Source organism: Schistocerca gregaria, chromosome 4, assembly GCF_023897955.1.
Source record: "Schistocerca gregaria isolate iqSchGreg1 chromosome 4, iqSchGreg1.2, whole genome shotgun sequence".
NCBI classification, from domain to species: domain Eukaryota; kingdom Metazoa; phylum Arthropoda; class Insecta; order Orthoptera; family Acrididae; genus Schistocerca; species Schistocerca gregaria.
In genome coordinates, this window is record NC_064923.1 from 652433366 (window position 1) to 652461229 (window position 27864).

The 27864-nt window shown below is 44.3% G+C and overlaps 1 protein-coding gene and 1 non-coding gene across 2 annotated transcripts in view; one reads left to right on the plus strand and one right to left on the minus strand.

The window, feature by feature from the left end:
• The window catches only part of LOC126267391 (papilin), a 1111154-nt gene that overhangs the window by 700077 nt on the left and 383213 nt on the right, over window positions 1-27864 (minus strand). The window lies entirely within an intron of this gene.
• Trnas-uga (transfer RNA serine (anticodon UGA)) lies at window positions 8029-8110 on the plus strand. The gene has a single exon. It is a non-coding gene; the product is annotated as a tRNA-Ser (tRNA).

Consider the following 27864-nt stretch of genomic DNA (forward strand, 5'->3'; position numbering starts at 1 on the left):
GAAACGGAAATATTCCACGATCTCCCACAACAAAGTCTGTGAAACGTCTGGTTAAATACGCAGGTCAGAACAGGTAGTTGGAATAGTGGAAAGGGGCCAGAAATGAGCGGCTGTCAGTTACACTCGAACACCTATAACTTTATTTATTTGCCCAAATACTAGAGCACAAATTTTCGAGCTCAACTATCGTCTGAATATGTCACACAATCTTATGGCTTAAGGGTATAACCTCTTAAATTTTTAAAACGGCTGAAGGCCCACGATTTATAAACACAACTACAATAAATTTTCAAAGGCAGAAGGCCCAAAGCTTTACCCTTAAATATTTTTTTTTTTAAATGAGGCTGAAGGCCCAAACATTCTAAGAGTTAACAAGTACGGAATTTAAATTTTAAGACGGCTGAAGGCCCATAACTGAAAAACACAACTTCAATAAATTTTCAAAAGGCAGAAGGCCCAAAGCTTTATCCAAAATATATTTTTAATGATGCTGAAGGCCCAAACAGTGCAAGACTTGACAAGTAAGGAACTTCCAATTTTAAAGCGGCTGAAGTTCCATTATTTAAAACCCAACTAAAAGCACACAGATTCAAACCATGGGCTATGGGTCATTAAAATGCACAGCCAAACACCAATAAGAAAAGGCAGTACAGCCAGCGGCGCTCAAAAGTTCCGGGAGTAGGTCTGCACTTGAAATATTAACGTTCACTTCGGGGAGACAGGTAGTCGGGCCAACTATATCCGATCCGCCGGCAACCCAACCAAGAGACAGTCAACGGATCCACCGACAAGAAGACCTGCTTTTCACTCGACCAGTACACGAGGAACTCCAAAGCCAAAACGTAAAAGACTTAGCCGCCCACAACCAAGTATGAATAAGCTCTCAAAACTACACACACTTGCTGAACATCGACAACACGGCGAGGAAAGGACACTGCCGGAATTTTACGTCAGCGGCCAGGGCGAGTAACCGGAACGCTAACGGCCACAAGGCAGAAAATTCCGCCGGTGCACTTACACTTAAAATAACCAAAATATAGTTAATCTCCACGGGATGGTGGCCAAACTTCCGCCAACTCGAACACTCGCTGTTGCTCACGGGAATACCCCCAACAGCCAACCACGAAAATCAACGGCACAATGTGAACAGACTGATTCGGTAATTCAATCACCACTCAACTTTGATGGCCGGCCGGAGTGGCCGAGCGGTTCTAGGCGCTACAGTCTGGAACCGCGCGACCGCCGCGGTCGCAGGTTCGAATTCTGCCTCGGGCGAGGATATGTGTCATGTCCCTAGGTTAGTAAGGTTTAAGTAGTTCTAAGTCCTAGGGGACTGATGACCTCAGAAGTTAAGTCCCATAGTGCTCAAAGCCATTTCAACCATTTTACAACTTTGACGTCCTGGGTCGTTGTGCCACGAACCTCGTAGCAATCGGAGGCTAATCCACACCAACCGACCGACTGCCACACATCAGCACGGAGACGACACTAAAATAACTGAGCAGTCGACATCACAACCTACACACAGTTTCACAAACACTAGAACGAAGAACGCAACCAATGCTTAAAGCAGTGACCGAGCAATGACACGTCCGAACTACGAGTTGAGACACACACCGTCAGCCCACAACCGATAGGCGAGCAAATACACGTCGTCCGGTAAGACGACCAACCAAGACCGTCACCATTTCAAGTCATGTCTGCTATTCGAGCATCATTACTGCTCCAACCCGACGGACTTCCGCCGCGTCCCAACTCTACGACTACCAGGTCCAAACTGCCCTGCAGGCGCGTTCCAACTCGCTGGTAGATCCAAACAAACTCCGACCACACGACAACCGGGAAGTAATAGCAGTCAGCAAAGATAATACACCAGGGCTTATATCGATAAGCGCCGCTACTGCCGCTCACGGGCAGGCAAGGCGGCAACTCAGTGACACCAGTATTTGAAATTAACATAACGAAGTGGTAGTATGGTAAAAACAGGATGTCAAATGAGATATGGCACGAACACTAGCAACGCACGGCTCAGTCTGCATTTTTTAACCAAAACTGGCCGAGATTTTTTTTTCATTGCTTACTGAACAACCCTCGCACTATCACACCTGATCTACTCCCCTGAGAATATTCGGGAGGACGACGGTTCAATCCCGCGTCCGGTCATCCTGATTTACGTTTTCCGTGATTTCCCTAAACCGTTCCAGGCAAATGCCAGGATGGTTCCTTTCAAAGGGCACGGTCGACTTCCTTCCCCGTCCTTCCCTACTCCGATGAGACCGATGACCTCGCTGTCTCGTCCCCTTCCCCAAAACAACCAACCAATCCCCTGAGAATGTGAAGACAAGGTAGAATTATCCCTGTAGTACGAAATGAATTCGATGTTTTAGGCAAGGTCAGAGCAGTTTTTTCACCTTGCTGCAGTGATTTCGCCGTCGAAGGGCGTTAAATTGTTAATATTGCTCCCTCCCTCTTACGCTACTGTCGAACAGAGCCTACCGTCTTTCCAAACTCACACAGTGGCATTCGGCGGCAATCTTGGGATACGCGATAATGATCGTCTGTAGCACAGTTCGAGGAGAATCCACCCGCGGCGCGCGATAGCATGGGGTCCAGGTACTTCACCGGGCGGCTGTGATTTATGGTCGCGCGCGACAGACGTAGGGAACGCCCCCAGCCTGTAGATGGCTGTCTGCAGCCAGGGATGGTGCCGACGCCGCGACCAGGGGCGGCTTGCGGCCCGAGGCGCCCCGTGGCCCTAATGACTCACGCGCCGACGCCTCACGGAGCCCCGCCCGAGGGGAGGGCGGGATCTGGGCCATTGCCGGCGATCGGTGGCCCAGATACGCCTAATTACGCTCGCTATGAGCCCCACATAAATAAGCCGACAGCCCCAGGCCGGTACAGTCGCACCCTCCACCACCGGTCTCACCTGCAAAGAGGTTAGCGCCGTCACCTTAACACTCTATAGCCACGGTGGCACAGACACGTCCTCCGCGATAATTGTTGCACTTTCGCTACGGTTTCGTAAATTCCGTAATTAACCGTAGACGAGAGATGTTAGGCTTTCTCAGCGTATGATTATTTTGAAATTTTCTCGGTTTTCTGGCGGATGGCGCGGTCCAAATGGTACAATGTTTCACCAAGATGACTCTTTGCCATCTTTAGGTGTTCCTGATGACTAACCTGCTTCCCGCTGGGCGCTCTCTTACACAGGATGAGCATTCATAAAACCGTCAAACAGTACCGATGGATTCCTGAGTGGAAATGGAGGAGAAAATGTCCGATGAACATGTGTCCGGAAAGGGTTGGCGTAGGAGAACGACAACAAATCGGCCCCGAAGACAATACAGAACTGCATCGCATCCACGTCACAACGGATGTTCAAAGTAGCCTCCATGGGACTGAAGGTGATAGGAAAGAGCAGCGTTTGTGATGCAGGATGCACGTAGCCTTGCTGTGGATTACACCATGTTGGCGGGCCACTTGCCTGGAGATTGCACTAGGATTCGTCTCAATGGGCTGCAGAAGACGGTCCTCCAAATATGGTGTATGCACAGTCGGCGGCCTCGCTGCAGGTTCATCTCTCTGAAGGGACCCGTGGTCACAGGAATGTCCAAAACGGGCTTTAAATGTTTTGTGATGTGGTTGGTGTCTGTGAGGATAGTTGTCCTGGTACAGCCGTGCTGCCTCTCAACCATTTACATTTGCTTTGCCGTACACAAACACGATCTAGATATCACCACACACAACATCACAATATTCAGGAAACCAACCATCACAAGCACAACCATTCACATCCTGTCGAACCACCTACTGACACATAAGCAAGCAAACTCCAGATTCATGCTCCACAGATTAAACAGAACACCCATGAACGAACAGAACTGCACACAAGAACTAAACACAATAAAACAAATAGGATTAGAAACTGGTTATGATAACCATATGGTAGACGAATTAAATCAAAAAATATGTAAACAGCACAAAAATGAACATGCCACACACATACGAGACCTCACCCAACAGTCAACACATAACAGAGCAACAACACTCACACAAAACGAAGTGGCACATACTCACCTACAATAGCGAGATTGTTCACAAAATAGACAACATATTAAAGAAACAGGGACGTCAAATAGGATACAGGACAGAGAACACAACGCAGAAAAAGATCAGAACACAAGGAGCACCCACAGATAAATTTAACAGATCAGGAATATATGAACTCAAAATGGTTCAAATGGCTCTGAGCACTATGGGACTTAACTGCTGAGGTCATCAGTCTCCTAGAACTTAGAACTACTTAAACCTAACCAACCTAAGGACATCACACACATCCATGCCCGAGGCAGGATTCGAACCTGCAACCGTAGCGGTCGCGCGGTTCCAGACTGTAGCACCTAGAACCGCTCGGATAATCCGGCCGGCTATGAACTCACATGCAACACTTGCCAGTCAGTGTATATAGGACAGACTGCAGAAACTCCAAAACCAGATATTCAGAACATCCCAAAGTTTTAAAAAGCAACAGCTCCCATAGCACATCTGCTGACCACCTAATAGCCCTCAATCACCACCCAACTACAAAAGAAACAGACTTAAGAATACTAAAAGCCAGTCACACAGCCTATACAGCAAACTGACCCTTGAGCAAAACTTCCACATACGGAAGGCAATAGCAGAAGGAAAAAAAATACGTGTTATACTTACGTGTGCTTCACAACATCTTACTATGATGCCGAGAATAAAACGGCTTGCCACACAAAAACGTAAGTAAAAACGAATATAGACGCGAAATATCACGACAAATTAAATTCTGTTTAGAGCATAAAATGATAGGTTAACTCCTAACAGAATTTCTCATCAACATCGTTTGGTTGCAGATGACAAGCTCCTTGTAATAAATAATACACAAGTGTTCATGAAAAATCATGCAAATCGAGAATAAAGGTATTAACAAAAACAAACGAATTGTTTGTTTGAACTAAATATCCACATAACTTTGTAAAAATGTTCACATTACAGATTAAATAAAACAGAAACCCACTGATGATGGCACAGGGTTGCTGAAACATGTTTGGGAACTTGGAAAAAAACGGTGTTTTGCATAACTGGCGGACCTTACATCCAACAATTTTAACTGCAAACACGGTAAACACAAGGAGCTGCAAATCCAAATCATGAGTATCTGGTTCTAGATCTTCCTCAGATTTCCCGATGGGTCTAGTACACCAGATGGCGGGTGTTTCGTGTCTTCAGGGACGCTACCGGGATGTCACGGTACGTTCTCCGCCAAGGCGGAAAGCTAGTACAACAGACATATTCGGTCATTAAGATGCAACACTCCAGTAATCGCTGACTCGACTTGCTATCCTTCTAGCGTGCTGTCAAGAAAGTACTAACTGCATGATATCAAAAGAAGAGGACCGAAATGACAACCATACGAAACTATATATAAAAAAGAAACAGTCTGAAGATTGGAGGAACAACCAAGCGGCAAGCCTCCTCCAAATTCTGGGCAAATGCATCCCAGCACGATCTCACTGCAACAGCAAAACAAACCACTCATCATTGTTGCTTGAAGAGGGAAACATGTCAGCTTGCCGAAATATCACTCCACTGGAACGACGTTACACGGCTAAATACTCGAAAACATTCCAATATCGTAGACAAAATTACCTCTTACTTCCCGACACCAACATTACTTAACACGTTCAAGGTTTCGCGTGGGATCACTCTGGTAACCACTACACTGGACCAGATCACATTCACTAAGCGATTTTTTTTCCCTTGAGCGGCCGCGTGGGATTAGCCGAGCGGTCTTAGGCGCTGCAGTCATGGACTGTGCGACTGGTACGGCGGAGGTTCGAGTCCTCCCTCGGGCATGGGTGTGTGTGTTTGTCCTTAGGATAATTTGGTTAAGTAGTGTGTAAGCTTAGTGACTGATGGCCTTCGCAGTTAAGTCCCTTAAGATTTCACACACATTTGACCATTTCTTGAGCTGATTGTGTATTCTCCGTGGTTTGGAAAAGTAGCGAAATCTGCGAGCAATGTGCCTCAGTTCAGTGGTTTGTGGAATCTCTCCGCACAGAAAATTCGGAAGCGTTTTCTCCTCTACGTTACTATGACGCTTAAACGCACAGAAATCGGAAATACGTTGGTTGTTGAAAACGTCATTACTAGAACACTGGACAGTATATGTTACCTGCGACCCAGTTAACACCAAATGACAGTCTGGGTAAAAGCAATTTAGTGGAGCCTTTGCAGTTTCCGTAGTTTAGGTACGATAAATGTAAATATATGCGTCAGAATACTCGTAGGAGATTTGTCCATTATTTAATACAGGTTTTCCGAATTTACCTTGAAGTCTTGGTTTTAAAGACAAAAAATGCGCTGAACGTAGCAAAATGCGTTAAATATGCCATGAACGTAAACACCAGGCTGCGCTACAGATCAGTCTATTAATGCTGTAATATTTATTTGGCGTTCACATGCGCCGTCTGGCAAGCAGATTATCATTTTGCAACGTAACGTAATCCTTGGGCTAAGCTATAGATGGACAGATTAATATGTCACCATGACAGAGATTTCATGCTTGGAGGGCGGCCGCAAGCTAACCTACAGAAAATATCGTGCCCATTTATTAATTTCTTAACCCTTTCTTCAATATGACCCTACAATTACATTGGAAATATACAGGGTGGTGAGAAACAGTCTGAAAAGCTTATAAGGGTGTTACAGGTGAGGTTTTGCTGAGAAACAATAGTTAAGAATAACATTCGGTACGTCGCATTTTCTCTGAGTTATTTAGTACTGAAGTTGGCCAGCCAGGTCGAACCGCGCGCAAATTCAAGCAGCCTGCCAAAGACAGTGTCGTCAAACTGTTCTTCGTTTCCTCAAACCGAAAAAAGTAACTTTTGGTTACATAGCTTAAATTTATCGCTTTCGAAAAAGGCACGTTTTAACTGATACTGAGCATTCAAACGAGTGGTAACCCAGGGACCCACAGATGTATGTGCATTACCGTATATTAGCAGGTGCAAGTGTTTGAATTTTCGCGCGCAATGCTCTGTTTGCCTAGCTCCCGTGCTAAATAACTCGGAAACAGCGCAACGTATCGAATTTTTCTCTTAACAGTTATTCCTCGGCACACCCTTCCCTGCAACACCCTCAGAACCTTATCAGGCTGTTTCTGATAATCCTGGAATACTCCCTTGTTTTCAAAACTATTATTTTCAAAATATGTGACTTTCTACCTCTGAATCTGTTGTATCCAGTGATGTTTCATTCGTTTTTATATTTACAACTCATTAAAATTTATTCATTGTTTTTGCACTTGGTATCACCGGTGTCAGTATAACAGCAATTTTAATTGTTTGTTTGTTCTTGAACGTAACACTTATGAAAATGGCACCATGATCATTACGTTGAACAGCCGTTATATGAAATGCAATAATGAAAATATTATTTCGTGCTTATTTTCGTACCTACTGTCAGGGTTTCTTGCCTCAGCTGTTGTACCCTTCCTAGTACCATTGGGTCAATACGATCCTATTAGGCCATTGTCTTCAAAGCTATTATTTAAAAATATATCACTTTCTCATTCTGAGTCAACTACATCCAATGCTACTTTATTCAGTTTTATATTTACGATGTATTAAAACTTATACGGGGTTTCGTCCTGAGTTCTACTGGGATCAGTATGACCACAATATAAATTCCTTTTTGTTTTTTGAATATAACGTCCACAAAAACAGAATAACTATCACGTTGATCAGCTGCAATATAATATGTTGTGTTATTTCACTAAAATACTGCCAATATATCTCGCGTAAATATCTCGGAGTCTTTATGACCCTAATGGTACACAGTAATAAATAAAATAAGATTCACGTAGTAGGAGGATTAAATGCCAACAACTCAGATTATTTAATCTTCTGCTATCGCTGCCAAGTGAAGCAGAGATGATTATAGACAGCGAAACCTGTTGGCTAGATACCATAATGGAGTGTTGAGCCATCGTCAGCTGCGGTGTCCGAGCGGTTAAGGAGTTGGACTTGAAATCCAATGGGTTCTACCCGCACAGGTTCGAATCCTGTCCGCAGCGAAAATTTTAATCAGTAAATGAGTCAAGCAAACACTGTGGTATCAATCCTCTCAAGCATAGAGATACGCAAACGCACCCTTATACAAAATGGACGTCCTTCGCGTAAAGCCACGATACGTAACGTTGCGTAAGCTTTGAGAAGGAACTGATGAACAGAAATGGTAAGGGAAAACAATTCTCCACTCCTGGTCAATTTTTGTTTACGACAGTTATTATTGTTATTAATCCTCGTTTTGTTTTGCTTTGTTTCCTGCGTCGCTTGATTAGTCTCCTCACATTACGCCACTCTCTGCGGAGTTTGCCAAAATAATTGGTAGCATGGCATCTTGCAGGCGGGATACATCCCTGACTTTCCTTCAACATAATTACTTGAGGCATTCTATCTCTCTCTCTCTCTCTCTCTCTCTCTCTCTGTGTGTGTGTGTGTGTGTGTGTGTGTGTGTGATAGAGAGAGAGAGAGAGAGAGAGAGAGAGAGAGAGAGAGAGAGTTAGCAGCAACTAATAGACGTACTGTCACACTTTTACACATGTGTCTGAACCGCAAAGAATTGTGTATGAGTGCTTCGAGGATACGTACTCCGAGGTCGTGCACGTTGAGGAACAATCTAACCCTAAATGAAAACAGCATACGATTTCTGCTTCTTACGTGGGTGTTGTACGTGGATGTTGTATGCACATTTATTGTGTGATCGACAACAGAGACACGTTCAAAAGTAACCAACATTGTAATAAGTACTGATTTAAAATAAAATCCTTGGTACCCCTAGAAGTCATTCTTTATATGCCAGGTCATAGCTAACAGGAGCATGCAGAGAGCTCCTTTGCTTACTAGAATACTGGTAGTGAATTGTTTGTGAACGTCTGAGCGCATAACTCATCGGAGAACTTCAGTAGACCGTACGAAGGGCTGCTGCATATAGCAAAGCAAATAGCGGCTGCCGCCGAAATTCTGTGTGGCCCGCAGGGCGGCGTGGCGAGCGTGCATCACGGACAGCGAAGGGTCAGCGGCCGGCGGCTTCCCGGCCAGCGCGGAAGGTCCGCGCCGATGACCAGTCGCGGCACAATTAAACCCCGCCACGAGCGCCGGCGGCACATCAAAGGCGACGCCCACGCTCGCGCCGCTACCCCGCCCCCCTCCTTACCGACAGACAGCCCCCGCCCAGGGGCCAAACGGAAGTTCAACGACGCGCAACGTCGTCATCGATAATCTTTTTTTTTCTTATCTGGTGTCTTACCTCCAAGGAAAGTTGATCCATCCGTAAATCAACGTGGATAACCTGAACAAAGCGATACAACACTGTGAGATCCAAGTTTCTCCCGGCGTATACATTGATCAAATAACTTACAGGAACGCACAGAGCGACTTGGTCGACAATGCCATTTTCAAGGCAAAACTGCACCAAGCAGGCGTCGTGCAAGAGAATTTAAAATCTCGGTTTTCAGAGAAACTCCAGAAAGATAACACACACACACTGTCATCACTAGTGCCATCACAAACCAAAGATAACCGACGTCAGAAGTTATCGATGGCGAAATTAAGAATCAAGCGTGAGGTAGCATTAACTCTGTCCCTCTGTGACTAGGGAGAGTGCAGTATTCCACACAGAAAAAAAAAAAAAAAAAAAAAAAAAAAAAAAAAAAAAAAAAAAAAAAGGGGTTCAAATGGCTCTGAGCACTATGGGCCTTAACATCTATGGTCATCAGTCCTCTAGAACTTAGAACTACTTAAACCTAACTAACCTAAGGACATCACACACGGCCATGCCCGAGGCAGGATTCGAACCTGCGACCGTAGCGGTCACGCGGTTCCAGTCTGAAGCGCCTAGAACCACGATATCTATTTATATGGTTACTTGCTAATTTAATTTCAACAGGTTCCTTAATATCTCTATCCCAACGGCTGTAAGTTTATGCCAGAAGCCCTGTGTTGTTATATTCCGTAGGATGACGGGGACGTAGAAATTAGTAAGACATACTTTTCATACTTCCACTCTCTGATGTCATACGGGATAATGTTTTGGGGCAACTCTACACTTAGGCGAAAGGTATTCACTGCTCAAAAGAAAGTACTTAGAATAATGTGTGGGGTTCATAGTCGCACATCTTTTAGGCATCTGTTTAAAAGGTTAGGAATTCTTACAACTGCATCGCAGTACATTTACTCAGTAATGAAATTTTTTTCTCAACAACATGGACCAGTTTAAAATCAACAGCGACATTCATGATTACAATGCCAGAAAAAAGAAAGACCTACACTATCCTTTACTTAATCTATCTTTGGCACAGAAAGGGATAAAATATGCTGTTATAAAACTTTTTGATAAATTACCATATGAAATAAAATGTCTGACAGACAGCAGTAATAGTTCCAAAAACAAATTGAAATCATACCTCCTTGACAACTCCTATATCATACATGAATTCTTGAATATGAGTAAATAAATCTGGAGATATAATATATGCATTTCGTGCCATTTACGGGAATGGGATAGATAATAGAAATATTTAGGTATAATACTATAATGTAAACAAAAAAAGAAAAACTTGTTTCCCGTGCGCATTTCTTGTGCATTTGACACGTTCCACAGCATAACGGTTTTCCGTGCTAATGATCAATGGAACACGTAACTAACTAACTAACTAACTGCCAAGACAATGTTCTACAATGGCGGATTTGCTCGGCTGTTACACCTGTGTGTGTCACTTTTGTTCGGTCACCTGTACTCCGCACACCTAATAGCTTGACCAATACATGACATACCATAAGAGCAAGGAATAGCATAGACACCTGCTTTACGCCATCCAAGATCATCCAAGAACCCTGATATTAGATGGTGGTCGAAAACACACTTCACGACATATTGAGGAAAAATACGACCAGCCCTGTACGAAATGCTTCCTGCCCGAGGCAGGATTCGAACCTGCGATGGTAGCGGCCGTGCGGTTTCAGACTGAAGCGCCTAGAACCGCTTGGCCCCACCGGCCGGCGTAGAAACTGCAGGACAGTTTCAAAATGGCGTCTCTAGGTGACGTACTTTACAAGCAACGTGCCGTCATTGAATTTCTCACTGCAGAGAAAGAAACTGGGGAATGTTCATAAAAGCTTGTGCACAGTGTATGGAGCATCTACTGTCGACAGAAGTACAGTTAGTCGCTGGGCACGGAGGGTGAGGTCATCAGAAGGCGATTCGGCTAAGCACCACGATTTGTAGCGGGCTGGGAGACCTTCCATGGCTGTCACACCTGACAAATTACAGCGAGCTGATGTCATTAGCGAGGATAGACGCAATACGACTCGGCAGTTGGCACTGCATCTGTCAGTCAGCAAAGGAAGTGTGGATGCAATTATTCGCACTCTTGGATATTCAAAATGTGTGGGAGATGGGGCCCGCTGCTCGCAAAACGCACAGAAAGAACTTTTGTCCTGATTTGGGCCATTAAAGGATGCCATTCATGGAATACATTCTGAGGACGATGAGGAGGAGATTCACACAGTGAAGCACTGGCTCCGCCCCTAGGACAAGGATTGGTACCTAAAGGGCTTAAACGCCCTTGTTTCGAGCTGGAGGAAGGCCATAGAACGGGAGTAGTTTACGTAGAAAAATAGGATGTGTAAATAAAATACCATTCTTTCGTGTGTGCAATTCTCATTATGTTCAATGAAGAACTGTTGAGGAAAAACAATGCGGTGGACAACTCTATTATTACATTCACAGCGCAACATTTGCACTTGGTGGCTAAAATTGGAGCTATGTTCCGCACAAACTGTAGTAGCATCAGCTGTGCCCCAAGTTAAAGGAAGAGGGACTGAGACGTTGTCGACATTCATAAAGATAACAAGATTACTGGTGAACATATTGAGCGCGTTACACAACATAATTAGTTAGGGACAATACTAAGAATCGATATAAAATGGGACACTTCAATTAAGTTTCAGGAAATATGAAAGGAAGATCTGTTGGGACTGTTCTGAGGAAGTACACTGCACTTGTAAAGGAGATCGCATACAAGACGCTACCGCAATCAATTCTAGAGTGTTCTCGCACAGTTTAGAGTCCGTATCAAGTAGGCATGCCAGCAGCCATCGAAAGAATTCAATGAGGCATTGCTTGGTTTGTAGCTGACGGTAGATGCTTGAAAGTATAACAGAACTGTTCGGGAAACGTAAATGGTAATCTTTGAAAAAAAAGAGTCTTAGTTCTCTCGAAACTTAGGTGTCTGAATTTAGAGAACCATTACGCCACCATCGTACGCAGGAAAGTGTTGCGACATACGCTACAGAGCGTCGATGTTACAGGCGGCGAAGCCTGCATCTAGGCAACTCTTCGGCAGCAAACGTGAGTTTGCAGGCTGACGGACCGTAGGCAGAACGTCTTGCCATGTTGTTTATTATTCAGAGATCGTGACTGTATGCCACAATCGCCAGAGGAGAAGACTGAGCTATCTGCTGTGGAGACGGATCTTATCTCCTACGAATGCGATTCTCTGTTGCCTTTGTGGATGACGTTCTGGGACCCAGTTTTCCATCTGCAGTTTATTTTTCTCCTGTATAGCGAAAAACATTGGATATTTTAGAAGGATCTAGGACAAAAATAAACTGTAGATGGAAACCCGTGTCCGAAACCGTCATGCACCAACAGAGCATCGCATTCATAGGAGACAGGAGCTGTGGCCGCAGCATCTAGCTCCATCTTCTCCGCTGGGATAGTGGCAATCAGTCACGATCACTGAATAACGAAGAACATTGCGAGAAGAGCCGTCAGCGTAAAAAGTGTCGCTTACTCCCCAAGGGGTCGCCTAATTGCAGGCACAGGCGACAAAATCTTCGACACGACGTTGGATGACGCTTTCGGATTCTATTTGTTCATCAAGACACGCTCTACAACACCTCTAATTCTGTGGCAAAGTTTCTGCAAATTCTTGTACATCGCGCGGAGATCGTGAGAATAAGATGAGAGAGATTAGGACGCGTTCTTTGGATCAGAGACAGTCATCTTTCCTTTGCTCAATATGGGTATGGAACAGAACAGGAAGCCGGTAGTGTTCCCCACGCCATGCATCATCTGGGCCACGAATTACTCAGGGTCATTGAAACAGGAGTTTACAAACTGACATGGCACATCGGGTGTACAGCAAGGGTCAATAATCACACAGGATCTGGGGGTTGCAAACGCCACGCCAGGGCGCTACGATCACGGGAGGGCGTTGCTATACAAACATGGGCGGAGCAAACTATTAGCTGCACAACATTTTTTTTATTAGGATAGTACTCTTGGGGTTCTGTTCAGAACTATCCTCAGAACTGTTGTACAAGTTTAATTTGTGCGAAAATTGACAAAGAATGTTTTCGATACGAAAATTTTTTCGAGTATTGTTGTTTTCTTCGTTGCATTCTGCAGAACTATTGAAATTTTGTGTAAAGAACTCTAGAATTATGCCACATCTAACAAGAACTGTGAAAAAAATGTATATTTCTTAAAATAGGGGTGCTAACTTCACACGACTAGCGGAGCGCACGGAGACCATCACCAGTCACGCCATGATAGCGTTGGGAGTGATAAGGCTAGCTACACGAACCGCGAAATGGCTGAGATGCATTTGATTTATGGCGCGGCCAGCTGCAGTAGGCGAGAAGCCGTGCGATCGTATCGTGCGAAATATCCCGATAGAAAAGTGCCGTTCCATACATTATTCGGCACCCTGCATCGAGGATTGTGCGAAACCGATTCTTTCCCTTTGCCCAAGCTGGATGCTGGTCACCTGCAAACAACAAGGGCAGTTGAGGCGTAAGAAAGCGTTTCCGAAAGGGTGTAGTGTGCTATGTTAACACGTCCACGAGACATATCTATCCCACGCCCCTAATATCCTCTAACCCTCCGTATGGCGCATTGTACATGACGAAGGGCTGCATCTGTTTCATTTCCAACGCGTACAGGCATTGTAACCAGCACACAGCATACGCACGATGGTTTCTGCAGGAATGCGCAGCAGACCGCAGCTTCACAGCGAATGTCTTCTTCAGCGACGAGGGTGCGTTCTCACTCGAGGGTTTTATGAACACAACCTGCATACTTGGGTGGATGTTGTAATGGTTCTTTAGTTACGTGGCCATTACGGCACTCCAACCCCATTTCGATACCAGTAATATCGTACTACTTTTCTGCGAAGTAACAGAGATATTTTTGTGACAATATTCACATTTGGTTTTATTAATGTATAGGTACTCAGATGTATCGATATATTACAGTGATATGGTTCTTGTGTGTATTCGTTTCTGAGACTGTCATAATCTTTGACTTACTTGTAACCGTTTTGGCGCGAATGCGCACAGAGCTGTCTTTGTTTCACTTTGCAGAAGTTAAGTTGTTATTTCGCTTTGTAAAAGAACAGTCAAGTCTTGTGTTGGAAATTAAATATATGAAGATTGATACAAAACTGTTTTCTTGATGATGTGGCAGTTAAGAGGAAGTGTATGTAAATTTACAAGAAGTTTAATAAAAATGTGGTTCGTGAACACCACGTCAAAAATTATTTCTACCATACCATTGGCCTCGGGCATGGATGTGTGTGATGTCCTTAGGTTACTTAGGTTTAAGTAGTTCTAAGTTCTAGGGGACTGATGACCTCAGTAGTTAAGTCCCATAGTGCTCAGAGCCATTTGAACCATACCATTGTTCCGATCTCGGATAGTTCGATCATTAAGAATTTCCTGAAAAACGCATTCGTTAGGTCTTCAAATATTGCTAAAATACAGATCTGAACCTTCTAGCAATCAAAGTGGAATCATCCTAGAATCAACAAGATGAGCCATAACAACTTCGACGAAATCTACGTGGGAATCCATTCAAGATAAGTGCCAAAATTAATTACTTTTTTATAGTGACTTCATTATTTCCATTCTGATGGTACCATCCACAGTCAATGACTTTGTTGTTGCCCGAAAGAGCGAATATATGCTGCATGAGCAACATTATTAATCTGATTTCTAACTTGCTTTGGAAGTTGTGGTATTGTTAGAATGTGAACCCACATGCTACACATACGCATGCGCCACAACTTAAATTTGCCCAAAACGTGGGGGCTGGCATCGTCGGAGACTATTTTATTGGGCCGTACATTCTTCCGGACCGACTTGACGGTCACATGTATTTCTGCGAGATTTTCTGTCGGACATAGTGAATGATTTTCCCATGTCTCTTCGTCGCCGCATTGGACGGAGCCTACGTGCATTTCAGCAGACACATGTGGGCCCAACTGGAGGCAACCTTTCCGTCCGCTGGATTGGTCGCTGTCGGCGAGTCGCGTGGCCTCCACGATCACCCGATCCGTCCCAATCAATTTTTTCCTGTGGGGGTATCTGAAAGACCTTGTGTATGAAACACCTGTTACATTGCCGGAGGTGGCTGGATTATTGCGGCAGTAGGATGTCTTCGAGATAAACCACCAACAGTTTTATCTTGGATGTGATATCTGAATATATTCGCAGCACACGCAAGGGCCGGACGATCCATTTGTTGTGGGTACCTCCCCACTTTGGTATCCTCTATAATGATGAAGTTGATGCATTACCCAAACAAGCGGCAACCTTAGGCACCGTCCTGGATCTGCACCTTCCTTATACAGACTACTTACGTGAAGTCAAGGATCACGCAAGACAACAATGACAGGAAATGTGGAACGTTTCTCAACAGACAAAAGGTGGTTATTACGCAGTGCTACAACTTCGGATTCCTTCACAGCCGTGGTTCATGAGGACACATTTGGACCGATCCACGATTTCTACCATCACAAGACTCCGCTTCTATCATGCCTCTTTCCCACAACATCTACATCGGATCAATGTTAACAGTTCACCAGCATGTGAGTGTGATCCTGAATCGGAAGCTGATGTCATCCACATCTTATTTATATGCCCCAAATTTGACCGTGAACGGTTGGTCTTTCTGAAGACATTGCTGAGTATGGGCTACCATCTTCCTCAATCAGCTTCTTCTCTTTTGTGTTCTAAAGACGTTCGTCTATATAAAGTGATAGTTAACTTCATCGAGAGTACTGGTCACAATCTGTAGGTTTTAATGGTGTACGTAAATTATAAATATGTCTTGCTGATGAAGGTATTTCAGAATTGGTGTGAATTGTAAGCCAAGACACTTTTAATTATTTTCCAATTCAATTCAATTTTTAAAACATTATGTACACAACTGTAACAGTTAAGCTTTTTATTCTTGTAAATATGCATTTCTGTATTTGTTTATTCAATTATGTGTACATTGTCACTATGTGTTGCCGATGGCTAAATTGAGTACACACTCAAAGGCCAAATAAACAAAAAAAGGGTATCTTTGAGAGGGTGCGCCGTTCAATGCAACGTCGCTGTCAGGTGTGTCTCGATGCATCTGGACAAAACTTTGAGCATCTCTTGTAGTTGGCCTCGATTTGCAGCATGTGACTAAATAACTGCAACGCCATTTAGTAGTCCCGTGTGGCCTTTGCTACCCTCAATTCCTAAGCAATTACTGATCCTTGTTGTATGTCCGACGTCTCATGTCAGTTTGTAAACTTTTTTTTCTTAATTCGACCTGTATATGTAGACATATACGTACTTGTGCTTAAACGGTACCCGCTATGAGGCTAAGTGGCAAACCGCGGCCAATAAACTCTTCGCACGGCGCGGTGACAGAAACGTGAAGCCCGCCGTCTCCTGATCTGGCACAGCCCAATTCAAAGGTCGCGGCCGAGCGACTTGCTTAACACGTAGCCCATCGCTTCGCGAACACGGAGCAAATGGCTGTCAGGGGAGGATATAGATTTGAATTCAGCCGACGTGCGGCTGCTCATGTCATCACGATTACACGCCCGTCGCCCTCGCCTTTCCATTAGCTTACGCAAGAGGCTGCAGCCGTCTGCTTGTTTATTCTTCTGCAAGAGTGACGCAGAAGGCGCCTCGTCACAGACAGGTGTCAACGAAGCAGTCCTTAGTCGCGTTGTCTTGAGCCATTCAAGTGACATCGATACTGAAACCAACTGCAGTCTTAAGCTGCGAATTAGCCGAACACCTTGATAAGATTCCTCAGTGGAAAGCCTCGTGAAAATAAAAATTAACCTAACTCGTTTTAAAGAGATCGGTTTCGCCAACTACCAAATCTATATCGCCTACAGTATTGTGACCTAACACATGGACTCCTGGAAGCTGACGAAAAGAGAATACAAAGGTCAGTAAGTAGTCCGGCAGTAGTGATCAACGTCTTCTAACAAATGGCATCAATCTGAAACATACGTAAAAACGAAGAAGGAATATATGTTATTGGAACATCTCTGAATCGTCTTCGTTTTGCTGGTGACACTATACGGTTTCAAATGTTCAAATGTGTGTGAAATCGTATGGGACTTAGCAGCTAAGGTCATCAGTCCCTAAGCCTACACACTACTTAACCTAAATTATCCTAAGGACAAACACACACACCCATTCCCCAGGAAGCGTCCTGGGACCTCTCCTGTTCCTGATCTATATAAATGACCTGGGTGACAATCTGAGCAGTTCTCTTAGGTTGTTCGCAGATGATGCTGTAATTTACCGTCTAGTAAGGTCATCCGAAGACCAGTATCAGTTGCAAAGCGAATTAGAAAAGATTGCAGTATGGTGTGGCAGGTGGCAGTTGACGCTAAATAACGAAAAGTGTGAGGTGATCCACAAGAGTTCCAAAAGAAATCCGTTGGAATTCCATTACACGATAAATAGTACAATTCTCAAGGATGTCAATTAAACTAAATACCTGGGTGTCAAAATGACGAACAAATTCAGTTGGAAAGACCACATAGATAATATTGTGCGGAAGGCGAGCCAAAGGTTGCGTTTCATTGGCAGGACACTTAGAAGATGCAACAAATACACTAAAGAGACAGCTTACACTACACTCGTTCGTCCTCTGTTAGAATATTGCTGCGCGGTGTGGGATGCTTAACAGGTGCGATTGACGGAGGACATCGAAAGGGTACAAAAAAGGGCAGCTCGTTTTGTATTATCACGTAAAAGGGGAAAGAGTGTGGCAGGTATGATACGCGAGTTGGGATGGAAGTCATTAAAGCAAAGACGTTTTCCGTCGCGGCGAGATTTATTTACGAAATTACAGTCACCAATTTTCTCTTCCGAATGCGAGAATATTTTGTTGAGCCCAACCTATATAGGTAGGAATGTTCATCAAAATAAAATAAGAGAAATCAGAACTCGAACAGAAATATTTAGGTGTTCGTTTTCCCCGCGCGCTGTTCGGGAGTGGAATGGTAGAGAGATAGTATGATTGTGGTTCGATGAACCCTCTGCCAAGCACTTAAATGTGAATTGCAGAGTAATCATGTAGATGTAGTTGTAGATGTAGATGCCCGAGGGAGGACTCGAACCTCTGCCGGGACCAGCCGCACAGTCCATCACTGCAGCGCCTTAGATCGCTTTTTCTCTTCTTGCAATTTGTTCGTTGTTAATCGTTGTGTTTGGTCGTTGCAGTACCTTATACCGCTTTTTATTTATTTATTTTTTTGCATTTTATTCGTAGTTGACCGTTGTCTTTGGTTGTTGCGGACGTCACATGACATCCCTTCAAGATCGTTAGTTGATCCTTCCACTCAGTTTTTTTATTAGAGAGGCCAACCAGTTCTCTGACCGAACACGCTGAGCTACCGTGCCGGAGACCGCTTGTCTAATCTCGCCCGGCCACTATACAGTTTGTACACACAATATGAATACATCATCCATTCAAAAAGTCGTAGACCAGTGGGCATCAAGCTGCGGCCCGAGTCATGTATTCGTGTGGCCTATGTTTCTCAGCCGAATTTCATAACAACATACATCCAACAACTAACAGCCGAATCCAAAAACGTCACAAGTGTAGCTTTCTTGCTCAGTAATACACAAAAATAATTACAGAGGCAGTAATATTTTAAGATGTGCTGAATATTAATAGGCGTTGGTGAATTCGGCCGTGAACTAAGAAAAGTTGGCAGATATCTCAGGGGCAGAGGGGTAAGTAGAGCGGCCACTACGGTGCTAGAAGATGTGAGAGGAGAAAGTTTTATTGTTTGTCATCCAGTACTGACAACTTAAGGGGATGCGTCGCTAGTACCGGTCATTTACTATGGTAAAAATTTCGTACGGAAGGTTTACGGCTTTGTGAAAGCGCAATACAGAGACGGTAGCAAGTAATATGAAATTAAATTAAGGCCGTTGTAATACAACGCAAGGAGAAGAAGAAAAACGACATTAAAACATTTAGGAAACATTTGTGATCGAGTATCATATTGCATAATGCATTTAAATTTAAATATAATTACTGTTATTAATGAGCCAGCCGCTGTGGCCGAGCGGTGCTAGGCGCTTCAGTCCGGAATTGCACAAATGCTACGGTCGCAGGTTCGAATCCTGCCTCGGGCATGGATATGTGCTGTCCTTAGGTTACTTAGGTTTAAATAGTTTTAAGTTCTAGGGCACTGAATTCTAGGGGACTGATGACCTCAGATGTTAAGGCCCATAGTGCTCAGAGCCATTTGAACCATTTTTTTTGTTATTAATCTATTAATCATCCAGTCACGCAGAATAAATAATAACACTTGGTCGGGCAATTACGGTGCCACGGCTTTACCGTCGCTGATGGTGGCAACAATCTGAAACAGAGAATAGTTGACAAGAGAGGTGGTGGTGTTGGTGGTTAGTGTTTAACGTCCAGTCGACAACGAGGTCATTAGAGACGGAGCGCAAGCTCGGCTTAGGGAAGGATTGGTAAGGAAAGCGGCCGTACCCTTTCAAAGGAACCATCCCGGCATTCGCCTGAAACGATTTAGGGAAATCACGGAAAATCTAAATCAGGATGGCCGGAGACGCGATTAAACCGTTGTCCTCCCGAATGCGAGTCCAGTGTGCTAACCACTGCGCCACCTCGCTCGGTGGCAGTTGACAAAGAGATGTTCGGCACAGTGCTGACTTTCAACCATCAGTACTTGGTGGCCGGTGGCCAGTTTACCGCTCCCTTACTGTAGTTGGTCTATTGGGGGTTCATAACATATTGATTTATGTAGGTTACCTGTTAATAATAAGACTGATAATACGCAGCCCAAAGTGCCAACCCACGATGTAAGTACAGGCTCTTGACTAAAGAAATTTGACGACCACTGTCACTTTATTCCTTGTTTATAAGCGACGTCAGTGCAGTAACTAACGTGCCAGCCAGTGCAAATTATGTGTTCTTTAATGGTGACCTTTTGCAGATACTTGAAAACAACACAGTGTATACACTGATGAGCCAAAGCATTATGACCACTGGCCATCGCGAGACTGAATGCCGCTGCCCGCCTGGCATTGTGGACGCGTCATACGGCAAGGGAAGGATGTAAGCGGAGCAGAGACGAAGGGGGTATGCAAATGGAGAAATGCACGGATAAAAGCGACATTGACAAAGGGGCAGATTGTTTTGGCTCGGCGCCTGGTAACTATTGCAGGACAATCGATATTTTTAGAAATATTTAGAATTCGATAATCGATATTTAAGATGTATCACTATCAGCTCCCGATGTATCGTATAAAGGCATCGAAAATCGATATACCGACGGAAAATATTGACGTACCTTCCTATAAAAATATCGGCCGCGCATTGTAAGTATACTGCCATTTTAGAACTGTATATTTACGTACTGATGTATTGTTAGATATTCTGTACATTAATAAGCTAGCAGCCTACCAGTCCCTCTTAGAGCAAGAAATGAAAGGAAAACGATGCACGTTCACGCTTGGAGATAACCACTGTACTAAAAACATTAGCTGCTTGTAAGAGTCCGAAATAATAAAAGATGTCCGAAGGGTCTGTCTTTCGGTTTCGACACATATCGGCCCTGTCCGGAATACTCCATGTGGACTTCCCTGTTTTGTTTTTTTAAATTTTTTTATTTATTTATTTTTATATTTCTGCCAACGCCAACTACCTGGCAGTTGTAGTGTCAAAATTGCATGGTGAAACTAAATGTTGTAGTTTCTGTTGGTAGAGCCGAGCGTCCATTACGTCAGTATTTCCTCCCACACGTCTCCGACCACCTTAAAGACCATTCTTGTCATTTAAAATATAGTTAATCACTTTCAGCAACTGTTTTTGAAGAATGCCAATGTGAAGAAACAGCACACTGCTGTGCTATTTCTTCACATCGGAAATCTTGTTATTCCATTCACACCGCCACCCCCTAGTACAATCGCACTTCTTTTTTGTGCCACATCTACTTTCTTCACACAGTCAAAGAGAATGATTGGACGTGATGAAAGCTCAGAAAGAAGTAACACTTATTCTCACACTAAAAGAACAACCTCAAATATTTACCAAGAATTGTGAAAAAAGTATAATATAAAATAAAAATATCGGCAATCAGCTGTGCAATTTCGTTATATCGATATGTCGGTTGAAAATGTATTGTCAGTATATATCATCGAACTTTGTAAACTAGTCGATATACCGATATATCGTCATTTTATCGGCGCAGCCGGTCGGTGTGGCCGAACGGTACTAGGCGCTTTAGTCTGGAACCGCGCGACCGCTACGGTCGCAGGCTCGAATCCTGCCTCGGGCATACATGTGAGTGATGTCCTTAGGTTAGTTAGGTTCAAGTAGTTCTAAGTTCTAGGGGACTATGACTTAGATGTTAAGTCCCATAGTGTTTCAAATGGCTCTGAGCACTATAGGACTTAACATCTGTTGTCATCAGTCCTCAAGAACTTAGAACTACTTAAACGTAACTAACCTAAGGACACCACACACATCAATGCCCGAGGCAGGATTCGAACCTGCGACCGTAGCAGTCGCGAGGTTCCAGACTAAAGCGCCTAGAACCGCTCGGCCACCGCGGCCGGCCCTCACCGGATCTCAACTCGATGAACACATCTAGGATAGTATCAGCTGCTTGCTACGAAACAAGCAGGTACACTGGGTTTTATGTTGGCTGTTAACGATGAATACGTACAAGCAAAAATATGCCACGGTTCGATCGAAGACCGGGCAATCACATCTGTACCAGGTACAGTTTTCAAAGTTACGACCATCTTTCGGTCGATGAACTTCTGAAACGTTTAATACATTTTGCAACCAACGATCTTTGTTTAAATAAAGTCTCGCCATAAAATCTGTATAAAATTATGATTTTTCGTATAACTGGTTATTTACAAACACTTCCGACTTTTTGTTTGTAAGGTGCTAAGAATTACCGACATATTTGTAAATATTGCCTTATGTGAAAAAGGCACATAACTTTTCGATTTCTTTCAACATCATCCGTAATTTTAGGGCAACTTTTCGATGTATGTCAACAGTAACGACCTGCTCCTAAAAGTTAATGCGCAATGCGCTAGGTAGTGAGATGGAGAGATGAGCAATGTGAGGATCAAATTTGTGTGGTGGATTGACGACAAGTGACCAAAGTGACTTCTCATTTTACGTGGTTTTTCACGTTCGTTTAGTCTAATGCTGGGCTTGTCGTCAATGCCTGCCTCAGAGTATACGATACACAAATAGTTAGCATACGATGAAATCAGCGTTTGGCGTCATTGGCCTGGAGGCCAATTGCGGGGTAGGTCCGGCCGCCTTGGTGCAGATCTTATTATATTCGATGCCACACTGGGCGACCTGCGCGCAGGATGGGGATGAAACGATGATGAAGACAACACAACACCCAGTCCCTGAGCGGAGAAAATCTCCGACCCAGCCGGGAATCCGTCACGCTTTACCACTCAGCTATCAAGGCGGACAGTAAACGATAACACAAAAAGTTGAAATACACTTGTCAAATGTTTAGGAGCCTGTGGACGACGTGACAAACGCTGGAAAAGAGAGATATCCTGAACAGTAGGAGCCCTGTCACCTTACTTTGAGGAACATAGAACACTATTGCCGCTTCTGAAGGTGCCTTGCCATCAGCAAAAATGCAGTGAATTCTATTGTTCCGGAAGTGTTCAGTCGAAGCACATACCTTCTGTTGTTGTTCAAATGGTTAAAATGGCTCTGAGCATTATGGGACTTAACTTCTAAGGTCATAAGTCCCCTAGAACGTAGAACTACTTAAACGTAACTAACCTAAAGACATCGCAAACATCCATACCCGAGGCAGGATTCGAACCTGCGACCGTAGCGGTCGCGCAATTCCAGACTGTAGCGCCTTAAACCGCTTGGCCACCACGGCCAGCCTCTGTTGTTGTTGTGGTCTTCAGTCCTGAGACTGGTTTGATGCAGCTCTCCATGCTACTCTATCCTGTGCAAGCTTCTTCATCTCCCAGTACCTATTGCAACCTACATCCTTCTGAATCTGCTTAGTGTATTCATCTCTTGGTCTCCCTCTACGATTTTTACCCTCCACGCTGCCCTCCGATACTAAATGGGTGATCCCTTCATGCCTCAGAACATGTGCTACCAACCGATCCCTTCTTCTAGTCAAGTTGTGCCACAAACTCCTCTTCTCCCCAATCCTATTCAATACCGCCTCATTAGTTATGTGATCTACCCATCTAATCTTCAGCATTCTTCTGTAGCACCACATTTCGAAAACTTCTCTTCTCTTCTTGTCCAAACTATTTATCGTCCATGTTTCACTTCCATACATGGCTACACCCCATACAAATACTTTCAGAAACGACTTCCTGACACTTAAATCTATACTCGATGGTAATAAATTTCTCTTCTTCAGAAACGCTTTTCTTGCCATTGGCAGTCTACATTTTATATCCTCTCTACTTCGACCATCATCAGTTGCTCCCCAAATAGCAAAACTCATTTACTGCTTTAAGTGTCCCATTTCCTAATCTAATTCCCTCAACACCACCCGACTTAATTCGACTACATTCTATTATCCTCGTTTTGCTTTTGTTGATGTTCATCTTATATCCTCCTTTCAAGACACTGTACATTCCGTTCAACTGTTCTTCCAAGTCCTTTGCTATCTCTGACGGAATTACGTCATCGGCGAATCTCAAAGTTTTTATTTCTTCTCCATGGATTTTAATACCTACTCCGAATTTTTCCAGTTAACGTTGTCAAAAGTTTCCTTTAAGTCTACAAATATTAGGAACATAGGTTTGCCTTTCCTTCATCTTTCTTCTAAGGTGAGTCGTAAGGTCAGTATTGCCTCACGTATTCCAATGTTTCTACGGAATCCAAGCTGATCTTCCCCGAGGTCCACTTCAACCAGTTTTCCCATTCGTCTGTAAGGAATTCGCGTTAGTATTTTGCAGCTGTGACTTATTAAACTGTTCTAAGACACACGAATACTAAAGGCGAGCTCACGGTATGCCATGGCATTGCCGCAACGATCTATCTCTTCTCATCTGTTTCCTTACTTGGTGAAATTTATTTTCGGAACAGTCCCCGTAAATCGTGAGGGGGACTGTTGGATACGAGACACTTTACTCACAGAGACATTTAGCTTTTAATCGCCACGGCATCTTGCTCGCTAAATATTCAAACGGTGGATGGAACAAGTGCAGTGGTGATAGAAAGGGAAGACATGGCCTTACTGCAATGTGTCTCCAGTGGAGACTATGCGCGGAAGAAGAGCTGCGATATCCGAGTCACGACTTGGCTTTATCAAGCGCTATCTGGAAGACTAAGACTGCAGTGGAGGGGAAAGTACAGCGGCGGGATGAAGCGGCCAGTTGTGTTTGCTGTAAGACAGTTGGAAGCGAGTGGCCGAGGATGAGATAGCGCCGGGCGTGACTCACGTGTGCCTCGCCGGGCGTTGTCCACGGCTGTAGCATTGGTGCGCCTGAGTCACGAACCTCTTACAGGCCTACAACCAACGCTTGCGTGCCGAGGACGTAGCAATTGCCACGACTGCGACAAAGTTGTCAGTAAAGAGAATGTGTTTGACTGTCACACCCTAGCTGCGGATCAGCTAAACATATACCGTCCAAGATACTGTGCAGTGCATGGCAGAGGGTACATCGTACCAATACTGTCGATTTTCTTTCTCATTCTCTTCGCGTGTTGAGGGAAGGAAAGGTGACCTCCTACACGCCTCTGTGCGTACCCTAGTCTCTCTTAACCTGATGGCCGCTACGCGAGATATACGATAGTGCCACCATACTGGTCGCACTCTGTTCTTCGAGTACAGGTTCTCTAAATCTACCGAACAATGTTTCTCGACAACAACGTCGTTCTTCTCCTCAGAAAACCCATTTAAGTTCCGCGAGAATTTCTGTGACACTTACGCGTGGGCTTTTCAGATCTGTTATGAACCTTGCAGCGCGTCTGTCAATTGCTTCTATGTCTGTTTTCATTCTTACGTGACAAGGGATCGTAACTCTGGAACAATGGAATTGGTCGCACTAGCGCCTTGCATCCCATTTCCTTTACAGGTTGTGACGTAATCAAGCCTAATGAACAGTGTGGGCTCTCTGATACCAACGGCTATCGATAATTTCACTTGCAAGACAATAACCTCGCACAAAACTGTTTATACGAAAATTTCAAATGGTTCAAATGGCTCTGAGAACTATGGGACTTAACATCTGTGGTCATCAGTCCCCTAGAACTTAGAACTACTTAAACGTAACTAACCTAAGGACATCACACACATCCATGCCCGAGGCAGGATTCGGACCTGCGACCCTAGCAGTCGCGCTGTTCCGGACTGAGCGCCTAGAACCGCTATACCACCGCGGCCGGCACGAAAATTTCATATTCCATGCATTTACTGCTTACATTTTATATAATCAGAACTTTTTGAAGTTATCTGACACGAAACTAAGTAAATCTATTTTCCATTAAAATTTGCGAAATTCATGTGAAGAATATGTATGAGTGAACCAGGCGATTGAGAATTCTTAAATACAGAAGCATAAAGGAACAAATTATTGTTATATGTTAAAAAATGACGAAACAACATTATCTTCAGGCTCGTACTAGTTGACAGCAACCGTATGTGCCTAACAGTAGTAGGCAGTGGTGAGAAGGAAGGCAGGTACTAACTGATATATCAGATATAACACCAGTCAGGAGGGCCTGTGTAAGGAACAATATTTTGAGGAAGCTCACAGCCACCACCTGGGGAGTTTGTCCTCACGTTCTGAGTTCTGTTATTGCTTCGTGTGTAAGGTGCACAGTACGCCTCACATATGTGGAATACGTCTGCTCACACCAAGCAGGTTGACACTACAGTCAATGAGACTGTTCAGATCTTGTCAGGATGTATGAAGCCAACCCCAGTGACAAATTCTACCTGGTTGTTGGAATAGCAGGCACTGTGGAAAGGACCGTCGCTGCCGATGCTAAGACGGCAAAGTAGATCAACAATCCCCGTCTTCCGCTGCACCATCATCAAACTGCAGTCTGTCGACTGAAAGCTAGAAAGAATTGTACCGCCACTGGAGTAAACAACAGGTCGAATCACATCATCGGAAGAATAAGCTCCCCCCGGATACCCTACAAAGGAAGAGCTTTCCCCAGGAAACCATCAACCTTACCCTGTTTGGAGATCGTTCAGTCGTCTTAGCGTGGGCGCGTCCCGTTGAAAGACTGGCCTGGAAAAGTGGGGCGTCCTCCCAGCTGAGGTGTGCTGGAAGTGCGGAACAGTATTAGAGCTGGGCCACTTGCTCACAAGTCCTCTGCTGGACGAGCTTGCACAACAGTCTCGATCGAGGCAAATAACAAGGCCGTCGCAGTTGCTGCGTTCTGGAAACACTAACCGGACAGGGAAATGAATGAGCTGGTGTCCCAATGATATCGCCAGATCACAATAGACTACAGCAGAGGACACTAAAACAGCGGAGAAACACAATCGCTGCAACGAAAATCCCGGTCACCATGGACAGTATGGCTGTGTTGCCTGGCAGTTCTGGAGAGATACATTTAGCCGCTTAAATGGGAAAGCGTTTCATCCTCCTCGCATAATAGCGTCTTTGCTTCGCCAAGGGCAAGAATTGTGTTTTATATGTATCCGCTGAGTGAAAGTGATTTTGATGGTTGCGTCAGGTTTGTGTTGTGGATGATGATGAGGGTGCCTGTACGTAATCTACTCCTGTAGAGAAGCGCCAAGGAGGTTCCCATTTGACAGAAGAATCACTGTCGTTAGTGCCACATGCCCCCATGACGCAAGACACTGTCAAGTGGTTTAAAGCTAAATCCAAGACAGTTGTGTAAAATCTGGCAATAGGGAACTGTTCGCCTCCGCATATCCCCCCCTTTCCTCCTACTATTAGCGGTGAAAATTTCTCTCACCACCAGGATTAGTAGTGCACATCATAGAGTCGAGGGTGCAGCAAGATCGTTCGTTAGGGGGCTTAACTACGGAGTCCGGTGCTCCAGACCACACATGAAGTAATGTAAGGAAACCGAAGAAACTTCAGTGGAAAATGGTCAGACATGACCCTGAACTCTTTTCCTGCTGAATGCGTGTAGGGGACGGTTCTGGTACCCTTCCACACAGATAGGCTCCGGCAAAATGACCTTGAGTGACGCCTATCGTAAAGATGAAAACAAGGAGTCAATTATGTTCTGACTCTTAGCGGGGCTTGATGTGGCAGGTCCATCCAAATTTTCATATGCCACAGTATAACTGTACACGGCAGTTAAGTAACGTAATCTACATACCTAACACTTTTACATGAATTACAAAAGTATAGCAATTGCTGTCGCAAATGTGAGGTGCGAACACTCTACTCAATTAAAGCTGTCCAACGTAAATTTAATTTCCTTCTCTCACTCTGTGTCCTCGCCAATGTGTGTGTGTGTGTGTGTGTGTGT